At 42.5% G+C, this 15,678-nt stretch overlaps 1 protein-coding gene across 1 annotated transcript in view; it reads left to right on the forward strand.

The window, feature by feature from the left end:
* LOC146786073 (dehydrogenase/reductase SDR family member 4-like) overlaps nucleotides 1-15,678 on the forward strand; it is a 94,317-nt gene that overhangs the window by 38,946 nt on the left and 39,693 nt on the right. The window lies entirely within an intron of this gene.

Below are 15,678 nucleotides of genomic sequence, written 5' to 3' on the forward strand. Positions count from 1 at the left end.
AGTAGAGTGGAACATGTAGCTCAAACTTCTAGTAATTAATATAATATTTTTTTAGAACAAAGAGAGAGGAGAGACCAGAGAAATTAGTCAAACAGAGGGAGAGGGCAGCCCTGGGGGACTCAATCTAGGAGAAACCAGCACCCTCAAGCATACACAAGGACCAGTAGCTAAAGATATTACAGATAAGGACAGCACTCATTGTTCAACTTTCCAGTAGAACACTCAGTGGTATAGAAGAAGAGGTTCTTGGAGTGGTTTATACGTTTCTTCAGATACCTTCTCTCCCTTAGTTTCTTCTTTAAGCTGTCCGTATGTTAATAAAATTCATTCAAAGAGGAGCAGTTCCTCCGGAGATGGAGTAACTGCACAAAGGGTATATTGTCCTTTTGTGATTTAGGGTTATAGCTAGAGTAATGTAACAGGGTATTCTTGTTGTGGATTTTGTGTATAATTCCTCATCCAAATGCCTCTCTGTTACTTTAATCATTATATCCAGAAAGTCTTCCATTTCATTGTGACCCTCCAATGCCAATTCAAAGACTCCACAACATTTCACACAGTCAATTAATTTTGATAATATATAACAGTTCTTGTGAACCTCCTTGTTACGATTGATTACTTCTTTGCAGTAGGCTTCATTTATCTGCAGTGCAATATTTGATTTTCCAAACAAAGATAACTTTACTACATTGATCAAGTGGGAATCACTGGAATTGTGTCTCTTGGTTTTCCGCCAGATGTTTTAGGTCAGTAAGCCCTGTTCTAGTTCAGCTAACTTCACCCCTAAAGAACAAGCAGGGGAAACACAGCAAGGCATTTTTAGAATTGCTGGCAGTAAACCACTCCATTTTATCAAACCATGTTTATGTAAACCTGTGTGAGTAACCCTTAGCTCAGTCTTTTGTAGACTTCTCAATGTTTATTTCAGGTTTAGCCGGTCCTAGTGCTTTCACCCGAAATATACTGCAGCACAAATACTTTCCTTATATCATGTGCCTCCAAGTAAAGCAGCTAAAGGTACAGCGAGCACTAGAAATCTACAGGACCAGTAGAGTACAAACAGACAGGTCTCGTGCACTGTTCGAGACTGTGCAAAACTGCCATTACCTTCAGCATGCTTCCATCCTGGCATCATTCTTACTCACTGTTCAGGGTTTGGAGACACGATGTTTCTGGAGGCTTTACTGACATACTGTCAGAGGTAGGCCCACTGAGTGGGACAACAACAGCCTCAGACCTTGACACCCTGTCTCACGTGCATCCACTCTGATGCAGGCGGAAGGCAGAGGTCAGAGACACACTGGTTGCATCCACGTTCTGCAGGCTACTGAGGCCTAAGTTTGGGGGACAGTTCTGAAACTCCCCACCTCTTTAGTTCCTCGAAAGCAGACACATTTTGATTACTTTCATCGGATAACTGTAATTTTTTTTTATGTCCTCATTTAACATAAATAAGTGAGAAATCTTTAAGCAAACCAAGGGTTTATTCAAGGGTTCCCGTACATATGTGTTGATACCTTCAGGTTACTAGGCCCCCCGGGGATCCAACAAAACCAGTTGCCAAGATTCTGATGGAGAATAGTGATAAGTGTAGCGGGTGCATACCTTTTACCACCACAAAACAGATGCACTGACTCCTCACTCACTTATTTAATAATCATTGGACTTTTATGTGTGAGAAGTCAAGTAGCAAAATAAGTTTTATCAAACCATATTCTCCCAATCAACCCTATTCCTCCATATTTTGCATCTTTTTCTTGATGAGCTAGCCATATCTAAATTATAAATGTGCCTAACCGAAACCACCCAATCTAATACTACTGGCGATTGTGGTATAATCCATTTTAGGCAAATTTCACGCCTAGCTAGAAGGACCAACACAAATAAAAGAGAAGCCTGTGAATTAGACAAGTTATAACTAATACCCTCCTCTTGTAGGACCCCAAATATAACCAGACTTAAGCTTACCTTAATCTCTCGTCCCAGAACCTCCGAGACAGTCTTACCTATGTCTTGCCAGAAGCCCTGGATAGAAGGACACTGCCAAAATATGTGCAGATCATCCGCATCATCAGACTCGCACTTCGGACAAACCTTTCAGTATCAATGCGCACTCTTTGGAATGTGGTCAAAGCTGCCTATCTTAAGAGGAACCATCTGTTCACACTCCATAGGGCATACTGGTCTCCAAAGAAGCTGGCCAAATTGGGATAACTGAATTTTGGAGAAAAAAAAACTATGTGTGACAGGAGCTTCCACCCTAGCAATGTTTCCAATGTTTACCATCATGGGGTTCTCAGCTTTCCACTTCACTGTCTTTATTTTCCTCTCTATCACCTTTTCCATCCATCCACCATCCTTATCCTTCCCATTCACTCCAGTACAGTGATTGACCCATGCTGGTGACAACACAGAATTGGCTCTCCTCCTTTTTAATAATTCAAAAGGAGTCTTTCACTTAGTACCTTGTGGTGTCACCCTATAAACTTCCAACCACTTCAAATGTTCAGACATCCCCTCCTTCCCAGAACTTCTTACTAATTATATAGCCTTCTCAATGGTGCAACTAATCCTTTCCACTGTGCCATTGATTTCTGGTTAATAAAATGCACATTTTTTGTGTATAATCCCTCTTCTGTGTAAAAACTCCTGCATTTCTCTTTAAACAAACTGGACACACTGATTCAGACAGCCCTTCTCTTGCAAACACCTGATATAAAAAGTCTATCACCTTCTGTGAAGTGACTTCATTCACAACCATCAGTTCCGGCCACCTGTAATAACGATCCAGTAAAGCAATAATACATTAGCCCCTTGTCATTCAGAGGTCCTAAAATATCTAACTTCACTTCATTCCACGCTTTCTTAGGCAACATCCTCACTATCATGCCTTGATCCCTTGTTTTACCTACCCTGTCACTCAGACAGCACTCTTTACACTCCCTCACCTCTCTCTCTACTTCTCTATTCATTGTGGGCCCCAATAATCTGTTCTCAAAAGCTCTTTTTATCCAGAAATTCCCTGATGACCCTCATGCACCATCTTCACCAACATCCTTTTTACCGATTCTGGGGGAATCAACCTAGTAAATCTAAACACAACTCCTTGTCACTTGACAATCCCACCCGCTAAATAAAGCGCAGGACAACCGTTTTAAGAAGAAGTTGGATTATTCCATAATCCAGGATCTATTCACAGCTATGGCTCCAGGTCCACCAGTGTCCCAGCCCCAAATGACCTTCCAACATTCCACAATCCATCCATCAACACCACTGGAACCTTCTTCACCACACATTCTGCATTCCACCACTCATATAAAGATACCACACATTCACATCATGATGGCCTGCAAACTGGGCCTGGAGGAATTCACTTGTTGCATTGGGGACCCGGAGTCGGCTGACGCAGTCCTTGATTTCTAGTTGGATACATTGTATCCACTACTATCAGGAGTGGGCCTGGGCCTCTCAGTCACTTGACATCATGTAAAACTTGATCATCGGGTATCTTACAGTCAAAGAAACAGCAAGACGTGCCTTGGTTCAGGTAGCAGCGCTAGTGAATGTTTTATTTCCTTGCGGCACAATCCCAAACAAGTGGTTCCTCGACTCGCATAACCCTGTGGATACTGAGGAGATTAGCATCTGCATGCAAAAACAACAGATGATGGACAGAATGCTGAACAAATCAAACAGTGAAACCTACTTGGCTGGAAACATCAATAAGAACTTGCCATTAAATTAGATCCCAGTAGCTCAGAACTGGCCATGATTATTGGCAATACGCATTTGAAAGATGGTATGCTTGGAAAGTTTCCAGACGTTTTTAAAAAACTTACAACACCGAATAATTTAAAAAATAATTCAATGCCTGTGGTACATAAAGTTGAAAACATTCCTAATTTGATGTGTCTGCCTTTGGTAAATGAATTGAACAAATTAGTTTCACAAGCTGTAATCGAGCCAATTGAGAGTTCGCTTTGGCTTGCCCCCATTGTCCTCGCACAGAAGATGGGCGGGAAAGGTATTCATTTTTGTGTGGACCTCAAAGATCTAAACAACAGCATATGGGTCAACGGGTTTCCCCTGCCAAAGATTAATGACATGATAAGTATGATTGTTAACGCGAGATACTTCAGCGTTCTTGATCTTTCCTCAGCTTATCAACAAAATGAACCCCACCCTGAATCCAAATCCCTTGCGTCATTCATCACGCCGTTTGGTGTCTTTCAGTTCTGCAGAATGCCTTTTAGTCTGGCATCTGTCTTTAAAAGAGTGATGCATCAGTTGTTGAACGATATTGAACATGTTCCTTGTTTCCAAGATGACATGTTGATTCTTGGTGATTCAGTCAGTAGTCATAATGTCACTTTGGATGCTGTTCCTAATACTCTGAAGAATGCGGGGTTGACCATTAAGGCAGACAAGTGCAGTTATTGTGTTCAATCTGTGAATTACTTGGGTCACAACATTGCCAAAAACGGAATTAAACCAAAAGATGACTTACTGGTTGCAGTCAAAGAGGCACCCTCACCCACGAATAAGGAGGAACTCAAATCGTTTTTGGGGTTAGCAGAGTATATGGCGAAATACGTGAAGGATTTTGCTGACCACACTGCGCCCATGAGGCATCTTTTTAAAAAGGTGTCTGCTTTGAGTGGGATAGTAATTGTGGAAAAGCTTTTGATTCGATTAAGTGAGCCATATTGGGGGCTCCTCATTTAGGACATTTTGACACAACAAGGAAAACCATTTTTTTCCACAGATGCTATTGGGAAGGGTATGAATATGCCTCCTTATCCCGCAGTCTTTTTTCCGCAGGGAATCACAATGCGGTTGTTACAATGACCGTGTTGTGATTCCGCATACCATTACTCCGCAAGTCGGAACTACGACTTGCGGAGGGGGGGGCGCTGGATATTGGAATAGTATCATTTACTATTCCAACTCCAGTCTGTGCGGACAGTAGGGAAGGTGTTGGACTTTAAATGCAACGGCTCCCCCCCCCCCCCCCCCCACAAGTCGTTGTTCCGACTTGCGGAGTAATGGTATGCAGAATCACAACACGGTCGTTGTAACGACCGCGTTGTGATTCCCTGCGGAAAAAAAGTTTTGTTATGAACGTTGTTTACCGAAGGGGATAGGAGCATCCCTGGTGCAAGTGGTGGAAGGCAAAGAAAGAGTCAGCGTTTGCCTCAAGGTTGCTGAAGTATATTACTCCATGATTGAAAGGGAGGCCCTGGCTTGTTATTGGGCTATAACACATTTTAGATTTTTCTTATGGGGATACCTTTTACCCTGAGGTCTGATTATAAGCCACAAATGTACATCTTATCCACTAAAGGTGGAGAGCATGCCACCGCTCGGATAGCTAAGTGGATTTTAGGCTTAGAGGGTTATAACTTCAAAGTTGACTTTGTACCGGGAAATAAGAATCTAGTGGCCGATTGCCTTTCTCAGTTACCTTGCAGAGGGGAAGATGAGGAAGAGATTAGCTGTACAGATGATTCTGTGTTGCAAGTGACTCTTCCCAGTATGACTAAAGAAGAGTGGAAAGAGTTGTCTGAAAAAGATGTGGACATTTTACCTTTGAAAGATAACATTTTACATGGGTGACAGCCCAAACCCAACAGCCCTTATAAAAAGTAAATTGCATGTCCCAGACTGCAGCGGGGTGTTAGCTGAAAAAGCTGTGACTGGCTGAAGGTGTCACATATGATAGGGTTACTTCTCAGAGGTTTGCAGCTAACCTGTCAGGTCTTAATGGTGCCAGACGTGTTGCAGCAAATGGTATAAATAAACTGAGCTCTTCGCAGAACAAGAGAATGTTATATGCCCTGACTTGTGTTCATCTCGTACTGTCTATAAAAGAGACATAGTTTTCATGGGAACTTCATAGGAACGTCTTGCGCATTGCCTAAGATTCAATATTTCTTCTAGACCTGAACATTGTGCAGGAGGTGGTAATGTCTCATATTTATCAAATTATGTGAACGTACCTATTTTGGTTGACCCGCGGAAACATTTCACACAAAGTGTCACACAAGAAGCATTGAAATGTCACACATGACCACACTGAAACTATGGAAATGTCACACATGAGCAAACTGAAATCTTGGCAGCAAGCGAGTAGTGATACATGTTGCTAGGGACCTCCTCCCACCTCCTCTTATGCTAAAAAAAAAAAAGAGATAAACAACACACTACAAAGGGTATTGTTATGGTTTGATTTACTGCAGAAAGGACACTCAAGTGCAGCTCGATGAGGAACATCTCATGTAAAAGTGTCCTTGCGCGTGTCCCTCCGAGGGACTCTTTGGTGTCTAAGCCGATGGTCATAGTGATCGGACGTTGTCCGCGGATTCTCCCTATAAATCCCCATTTTCCTAAACTCTCTGCCCATCAACTCTTCTGCAGTTGCCATGGTAGCATGCTTCCGATTCGGCAGGTGAAATAGTTCCACCAGCCAATCACCGCTTAGCCCCCTAGTTTTGCAGCCAGAGAATGACGAGACAGCACCGGCAGCACTCCAAAATACTCCTCGTTATCGAGATCATCTCTCCTTTTATGCACAGAGCGTACAAATAAAACTAACTGGGTGACCCATCAAAAACTTTGAAAAACAAAGACCCCACATGCGTAATAAACTTACAAGACAGCTACCCACTGTCTACTAGCAGGCCCCCCTATGAAGTTTCAGTAGATTAAACTACACTTCCCTTACTACTCGGGTTAATAACCATACAATAAAACTAATTTGTGAGTTGAGCAACTGTAGTGTTGCAGGCTTCCAATGAAAAAAAGCTCCTATCATTGTAAGTAAATAGAGTAGAAGTTTATTAACACACCCAAACTTTGGCTGCAAATGAAAAATTATAAAACGCAAAAGAGAGAAAAGGGGCCTAGTGGGCTCACGTCCGCCCATGTTCACAAAATCACAACACCAAGAAATGGCGTCACACCCTAGGTCTACAAATACAAAATCATACAAAAGCAAGCAGAAAGGCCCAGACCGATTCTACCCAAGCCTGCAGGCGTGTCACAGGCACAGTTTTATCAGGAGTGTTATAAAAAGTAGTTCCTTGTCTACTGCGTACAGACTTCCTCAGCATGTGCATGCCCCTACTTTCCTGCCCGTAGTCAAAAACGATGAAGCGTGCAGTAAACCTCACGGTGGAGACATGCACTCAGTCCACAATTCCAGGATCGGGTAAGTTTGGAAGGCACCCTACCTTTCATGACTCTAAGCTTCAAGAAAATATCTCAATAATTTATTTTCAAATGTTTACTTCGACTTTGTTCAGGCACGTTGCTCTCTGCGCAAAGAACAGGCTGTATGTTTGGGCCAAGAAATCTTTTTTTATCAGTGCCAATTTATGTAATTATGTGACTTCACAACAAACATATGGGTATTGCAAAAATGACTGCATTTGTGTTTGTATGTAATTTGAGGGACAGTCCTGCAATCAGCAATTTTAATTGGATTTATATAGCACTTAATTTCTCTAGCTAGACACCAAAACACTTTTCTGATAGCCCTTGTGTGTAGTATTTATATAGATGGATAAAGTGAGACCCAGCCAGACGTATGATCGCAGCCACTGGAATTATGCGGCAAGGAAGGACCAAAATTGTGTGCCAATAAAATATAATTTATGCGGTGTATCACATTCTGTGATAATATCGGTTCATTATTTTGTCATTTTCACGCTTGTTAACAGAGTATAGACAAACGTTTGACCTAACAGTCAAATACAGCAATCAGCATCTGGAAGGTGACCAGTCAACAACACTTGTCACTGTGTTTTTAGTAACCTTTGATCCGTTTAAACTAGAAAGTTTTTTGCTAAAATCTGCAAATTATGCAGCAGATGTTAGAGTGTACGAAAAATGCGGCAAATCCATCATAATGAGAAAAATGGCATGGACGCAGAATCACATTATTCCCACTGGTTCTCGGTAGGATTAAATGGCCCTCTGAAATGCCTGCTCAAATGAACAAGCTTAAAATGTTATGTTATGTTATGTTATGTTAGGAGTGCTTGTATAGCGAATGGCTGCCCCAACATCGGGGCGTCCCAGCACTCGCGGACGGGTGACCTGGGAAAGTGTTGCTTGCCAGATGGAAAGACAGCCAGGTATAATCAGTTTCTAAAAGCCAAGGGAGCAAGAGTGCAGCATGCACACACAACGTGTGCTAGATGGATGAAAACAGCCTGGTTTTGATCTGTTTTCAAAATGCCCAGTGATCTTGTGTGCTGTGCGCCGTGAGTGGAATAGAGTTCCATAGGGCTGGTGCCAGGGACCTAAAGATCGCCCCCTCCGCTCCGCTCCTGCGCACCCTAGGAGTGCAGGCCAGATGCAGGTCTGCAGAGCGCAGTGCTCGCGTTGGGACATAAGGTGTACAGAGCCCCTGCAGTATCTGGGGGCCCTGGCCGTGTAAGATCTTATGGGTGGTGCAGAGAGTTTTGAACTCAATTCTCTGTTCGATGGGCAGCCAATGTAGACGGTACAGGAGATGGGAGGTGTGACAGTGCTTAGTGAGGGCAAAAGGAATGCGGGCAGCTGCATTCTGTGCCCTTTGGAGTCTCTTTGTGACCGTTTTATTTACACCCAGTGGTAGCCCATTACAATAGTCGAGACGTGACAGAACCACCGACTGAATAATCACTTGTCGGGTGGAAGCGTCAAACAACCCCAAGATGGGTTTCAGCAGGCCCCATGGGTGGCCAAAGCATGTACCTGCCACTTTTTTGGCATGCAGCTCGAAGGAGAGGGAGTTGTCCATCAGGAACCCCTGGATCTTAACTGCGCTTTTCGGTTGGGGAGGTGTGCCCAGTGCCGCCGGCCACCACTGATAGTCCCATTTATGTGAATCCCAGCCTTCCAGAAGCACCTCCGTTTTTGAGGAATTAAGTTGAAGATAGTTATTTGCCATCCAATCTGAGATGGCCAGGACATCTTCATGGAATTTCAGTTGGTCTTGGGCTGGGTTATTGGTGAAAGTGAATATCAATTGCGTGTCATCCGTGTATGATATCATGTTAATCTTCCGGGCGTTGGCCAGGAGGGCTAGAGGGCAGACGTACACGTTAAACAACGTGGGGCTCAGAGCAGAGCCTTGGGGGACACCACTCCTGACGGGATAGGTACTGGACAGGTAGGGAGCGGCATGGATCTGAAAGGAGCGATCAGAGGAAAGACTCAAACCAGGCCCAGCCCTTACCACTGACCCCGATCTCCCCGAGTCGTTGGAGCAAAATCTCATGGGAGACCATGTCGAAGGCCGTACTCAGATCGAGTAAGATCAGGACCGAGGTACCCACGTCCAGCGATGCCTTCAGCTGCTCTGTAACTGCCAACAAGGCGGATTCCGAACTATGCTTAGGCCGGAACCTGTTTTGTGACCTGTCCAAAATCTCATTGGCTTCCAAATACTTGGTCAGGATGATATTAACATGGGATTCCATAACCTTGGCCAAGTAAGGAGGTAGAGGGATTGGCCGGGAATTCTCCCGCACAGATGCATCCAGTGCTGGCTTTTTCAGTAAGGGAACAACCTTGGCATGTTTCCCAGATTTGGGAATTACTGACGACTGGAGCAATCTATTGATCAATTCCCTGCCCAAAGACATAATACAGTCCTGAAATTTCCTAAAGATGTCCGGTTTTATTGGATCATCAGGAGAGCTTGAGTTCACCTTTGCTGCCAGAGTTTCCAGTTCTTTAAAGGACATAGATGGTAAGTCTTGCAGAGAGTAGGGCAGATCAAGTGAGCAGTTAGACGGCCCCGATTTAGATGCAGCCCTTCTAGAGTCGAGTGCGTTGTAGATAGACTCTACTTTGTTGATGAAGTAGTGTGCCAGAGATTCGCAGTGCAGGTTGGTAGATATGATATTATTAGTTCCTTCCCGGGGTTTGGTCATGTAATTTAAAAAGAGAATGTTTTTTATACCTTGTGAACAGTTCACCGGATAAGGTTAAGGCAATCTCAGCTCACTGTGTGCCGCCTTTATGATCATAATAATTTGTTTTATAAAGTTCTCTATACCACATTTCTGCTGTGTCTGATTTAGTGATAATTAACTTACCAACCTCAGAATGATGATAACCTGAACTTGTGTCCTGGTGATCCTTGCTTTTTTCAAATGTTTTTATAACAACATCAATACTGATATTTATTTGGCACCAATTGCGTGTCCACTGAGAGTAAAGCATCTCATCCCACCCTCTGCCTAACAGGCATCTGCCCCTCTATTGCAATTCATAAAAAAAGGGTTAAGGAAATAAATGAAAAACAACACAGAAGTAAGTTTGATTGGCTCTTTGCAAAGACACCAAAGCATGCAGAGGCTGACTGTGTTAAACATGCCACATGCCATAGCTAAAGTGATTTGCAAATGCTGGATAATGGGCCATGCCATCTTTGCCAGGCTTTTTAAAAGCATATAAGACATGGCTTTTTGGGACTGGGTTCTGAGCTGTGATCCCTCAGTCACACATCTTACCAAGCTCAATGACACCATGAAGGAATACATGTGATTTATAAATTGTAAACAGGATGGCATCCCATGTAAAGATAGCAGAAGGATTTCAAATCTGCAGGCTTTGTGATTTATATGAATGTACCTGGGTAGTATAGTACACTTTTACACATATGCAGCTTGGACATAAATATGGACAAGCTACACCTTTGTAAATACAGCCTTAAGTAAGCATAAAAATGTATGTTGTAATAGACTAATCTTTTCTTACTTTATTATAATTAGATGGATTGTTTGCAAGTTTTTTATGAATAGTGTATTGAACATAGTATAGGAACACAGCCAGACTTTGCATTTATTACAGACACGTGGCTAGATGCCAATAATACTCCTGATAATGCCACTGCCCTGCCTATGGGTTACAGAATCTTGAAACAGGATAGAGTGGCCAGGAGAGGAGGGGGCGTAGCCATACTTTTTAAGCATTGCTATTCCTGCCTACATGAATCTGTGACTCAGCTAGGGAAACAAGAGATTTTAGCGTTTGAAATACAGAAGGGCTCTTACACCCTATTTGGAGGTGCGATCATCTACAACCCTCCTGGTTATAAGGCAGACTTTAGCACCCAGCTTCTTACCCAGCTGTTCCTCGCATGTTTGAAATATAAGAGTTACCCAGTAACAGGCGACTTTAATGTTCATTATGAGAAAACAAACGACTATGCAACTAAGCACCTCAGCAGTGATATGGAGATCCTGCAGCTAAAACAATGGATAGGTGACCCACTCATATTGCAGGACACACCTTGGACCTTGTTTTCTCCAATATAGAGTCTATCGACATAAAAGAAATGAGACCTTTATTGTGGACAGACTGATCACCTTCACCCTTAGTCTCCCTAAGAAGTCTTTCCGACCCCAAATTACGGTAGCAGGAGTAAAGAGGGCTTGGAGGCAGGTCACTCCGGATAAATTTGAGTGGCATTTTAACGCCAGGGACCGTGATGATCCCGAACCAATAATAGGAGGGATGAGTGCAGACAATCTTCATGATAAAATTCTGAATACCCTTGATCTCTGCACCCACCATATAGGAAATAAGCATCAGGCCAGAATCAAATCGGAAAAATGGTACTCTACGGATCTCAAGATACTGAAAAGAAAATGTAAAACCCTCGACCATAAATGGAGGATGTCGAAAACAGACATAGACAGACAGTCATATAAGGTTGAAATGAAAAGCTACAACATTGCAATTAAGAATGCAAAAAAGACCTATTTTTCTAATTGTGTGGCCATTAATAGCGGCTCATCCAAAGAACTATATAAGATAGTTAAAGAGCTTTGCAACCCATCCAGTTTGTCGCAAACCCTGACTCCGTCGCATGAGGGCTGTGAGGCGATCAGCAGGTTCTTTGTGGACAAGATTGAGGGGATCCATGCCTCGTTTCATGTACAGCAACCACCTAACGATTTAAAACAGGAGTTGTTCAATCCTAATCCATATGCACTAGTCCACCTTGACAGTTTTGTCTCATTCACCGAACAAGAGGTGGAAAAAACCATGATGGAAGTGAAATCAGGATCCCCACTGGACCCCTGCCCCCACTATATCTTCTCTCGGATTGCCTCAATCATCTGCCCCTATGTTACCCAAGTCCTTAATCAGTCATTATGCACTGCAGTATTTCCGGAGATCTGGAAGAAGGCCATAGTAGTTCCTCTGCTAAAAAAAGCAGGTACCGATGCTCTCAACCCAGTCAACTACCGTCCCATATCCCAACTACCTTACCTATCTAAAGTGATGGAGAAATTAGTAAATAGGCAGCTGACTCATTATCTTGAAGCCAATGAACTTCTGAATATTTCCCAGATGGGCTTCAGAACTAACAACAGTACTGAGACAACACTTTTATCAGTACTGGACAACATTAGGTGTGTGGTAGACCAGGGCAAAGCCGCTTCCCTGATCCTATTAGATCTGTCAGCAGCGTTCGACACTGTCTCACACAACTTCCTGCTGAAAACACTATCCACCAAGGGCATACATTCCAAAGCCCTACAATGGCTCCATTCATTTTTGACCAATCAAACGCAAACTATTCAGCTAGGTACTTTCTCTTCCACTCCATCTCCCATCAAACACGGCGTACAACAGGGTGCATCATTGAGCCCCACGCTTTTCAATATTTATGTGTCCTCTCTGGCAAAAAAAATTGGAAAATGGGGCATCAACATATGCTCCTATGCAGATGATACCCAACTGATGGTTACTTTAGACGGACAAGATGACACTAGGACCACTAGGACTTACTAGCTGTCTTACAGAAATGGCTGCATGGATGTCTGACCACTGTCTGAAACTTAATGCAGACAAGTCCGAAATCCTACTGTTTGGGGGCGCTCACCAAATCTGGAATACAACTTGGTGGCCCTCTACCCTGGGCAACCCTCCAGCCCCCAAACAGGTGGCAAAATATCTGGGAATTCTCGTGGATAATACACTTACCATGCAAAATCATGTTCATGCACTCTGCGGGAAAAGTTTTGCTATCCTAAAAATGCTAAAGAGAACATTCCAGTGGATTCCGCTAGAGTGCAGAAAGACCCTGGTGCAAGCACTGCTTATCAGCAGGCTGGATTATGGGAATGCTCTTTTTGTCAGCATGGTGGACTACCTCTTCTCTCGACTTCAGCTAGTCCAGAATGCGGCTGCCAAGGCGGTTTGCAATGAGAGGAAGTATAGCTCAGCCTCGGAATGCATGATGACTCTACACTAGCTCCCAATGAGACAAAGGGCCATGTTTAAACTACGGTGTCATGCACATAAGGTTCTGCATCATGCCGGACCTAAAATTCGCCAAAGCAGAGTCAAGTTCTATCTTCCCAACCGGAATCTGCGATTGTGCCATCAGGCCAGTGCAACCACCAAACGCATTAAAAAGTCCAGAGTAGGGGGTCGTCCCTTCTCACATCTGGCGGCAAAACTCTGGAACAAACTTCCAACCGAACTTCGACTTACTGATTGCCACCTATTATTTAGAAAAAAGCTGAAAACGCATTTATTCCCCAAGGCTTGATCAGCTACCGAACTTCCCTCCCCACCGAGTTTTCTCACCCGAAAGGGTTTTCCTTCAGCGTCGTGATATCCATTCGGATAAATGTCACGCTTTATAAATAAATAAAAATAAAGAAAGTGTTGGATTTCTTCAACCCTTATAACTTTTATAGTCAGAATGATTCATTGGATTGAAGGCTTTAAAAAGATCCTGGCACAGAATAATTTTCTATTTTTGTATCATGAATATAATTAGTTTGTCCCCTGCAAGTGCTGTTATACAGAAATCAAAATTAGATTTTTGAAATAAAGTCTACTACAAACACAGATATAGTCTCAACTAAAGATGACTTTACAGACAGGTTGGGATAAGAAAATGGCAACTTCCAACAATTGCCATTTTCAGAATTGTAACTGAAATCCAACTTTACCATTAACAAGGGTTTTAAATTACAATTCTTTAGACAACAAACTCAATATTCCTACCTGCTCCCAATTGAAAGTTGTCACTTATTAATTGCAATAAGGTAACCCATTATTATCCTATGAAAGAGGCAGGCCCTGTAGTCGTGAAAAATTAATTTAGAGTTTTTCACTACTGGGACATGTAAAGGTTAAAAGTACATGCCCAACTTTTTAAATACTCTGCACCCTGCCCTAAGGGTTATTTAGGGCCTACACTAGGTTTCACTTATTTGTATTAAAATGGAAGATTTAGGCCTGGGACGAGGTTCATTTTTGACAGGTCAAAATGGCAGTTTAAAACTGTATACACAGGCTGCAATGGCAGACCGAGACATGATTTATGGGCTAATTAAGTGAGTGGCACAATTAGTGCTGTAGGCCCACTAGTAACATCTAATTTACAGGCCCTGGGTGCATGTAGTACACTTTACTATTAACCTACAAGAAAATTAAATGTACCATATGGGTGTAAGCCCAGTTCACCATAATTGAAGAAGTGAGTGCAAGCATTTTAGCACTGATTAGCGATGGTAAGGTGTGCAGAGTCTGAAAAGCCAACCAGAATGGGTTCAGAAAAAAGGAATGTGAAGGCCTTCATTTTGGGATTTACCCTGCAGAAAGGGCCAAGTCCAACATATGCAGTAAGCAAATCTACTTGAAGTTGGTTAACTCGACTTTTAACTTTTAGTTAACTAATTGGTGAAAGAAAAATAATTCTGTATAATTGTGCCAGTTGATTATTCTTTGGGCACACAATTATCCATGGTAAACGTATAAACAATATATTTTGGTGACTACTATTATAGCCTTATAGCCCGCCGTAGCGGGCTATACCGGCTATTAAAGGCCCGCTGCAGCGTTAAAGGCCCGAGCCGAAGGCGAGGGACTTTGACAAAAGCAGCGGGACTTTAATAGCGGTATAGCCCTGCTACGAAGGGCTATAAGGCTATTAGAACATTCTGCCACTAGATTGCAGAATGTTCTAACAAATTAAACAAAGGCTTCTCGAAGCTCGAGGGGATTTAAATCCCCTCGAGCTTCGAGAGGCTTTTGTAAAAGATTGGAATGTTGCTCTGCGGGCCTTTACCGATCGGTAGAAGCATGGAGCACACCATTGTCTACAATGGAGTGCTCCACATTCCAATGTTCTAAAAACTATTATATTGAGAGGAATGCCTAACTGATGATGCTGGAAATTATGCTTTTTCAGAGAAGCATAATTTCCAACTTTAACTTAAGAAGATCATTTTTAATAATATTAGAAATAACTAATAAGGGAGTTGAAATCACAGTATATCTACTTAAAAAAGGCTAAACGCTTCTAGTGGATGACTCTCCAACTAAATCCTGTAATAATTGCAATATAAAACTCTCATCACTTCTTGCACAAGATTATAAATAAAGGCCCCAGAAAAGTTGTAAACTAATCATGATATATACGATAGTTAAAATACTAATTCCAAAATCTGATACAGAACTAGCCTTGTGTACCAATTATAGACCCATCTTCCAACTTAATGCAGATTTGAAGATTCTTACTAACATTTTAGTATTAAGATTGGAACATTATTCCACAAATGTAGCCATCACATCCAGACTTGTTTCATTAAAAAAAGGTTGTGCTATAAAAACATATGCACCCTATTTGATGTATTAGGTGTGTTCAATAAC

The sequence above is a fragment of the Triturus cristatus genome, chromosome 11, assembly GCF_964204655.1.
Source record: "Triturus cristatus chromosome 11, aTriCri1.1, whole genome shotgun sequence".
Classification (NCBI taxonomy): domain Eukaryota; kingdom Metazoa; phylum Chordata; class Amphibia; order Caudata; family Salamandridae; genus Triturus; species Triturus cristatus.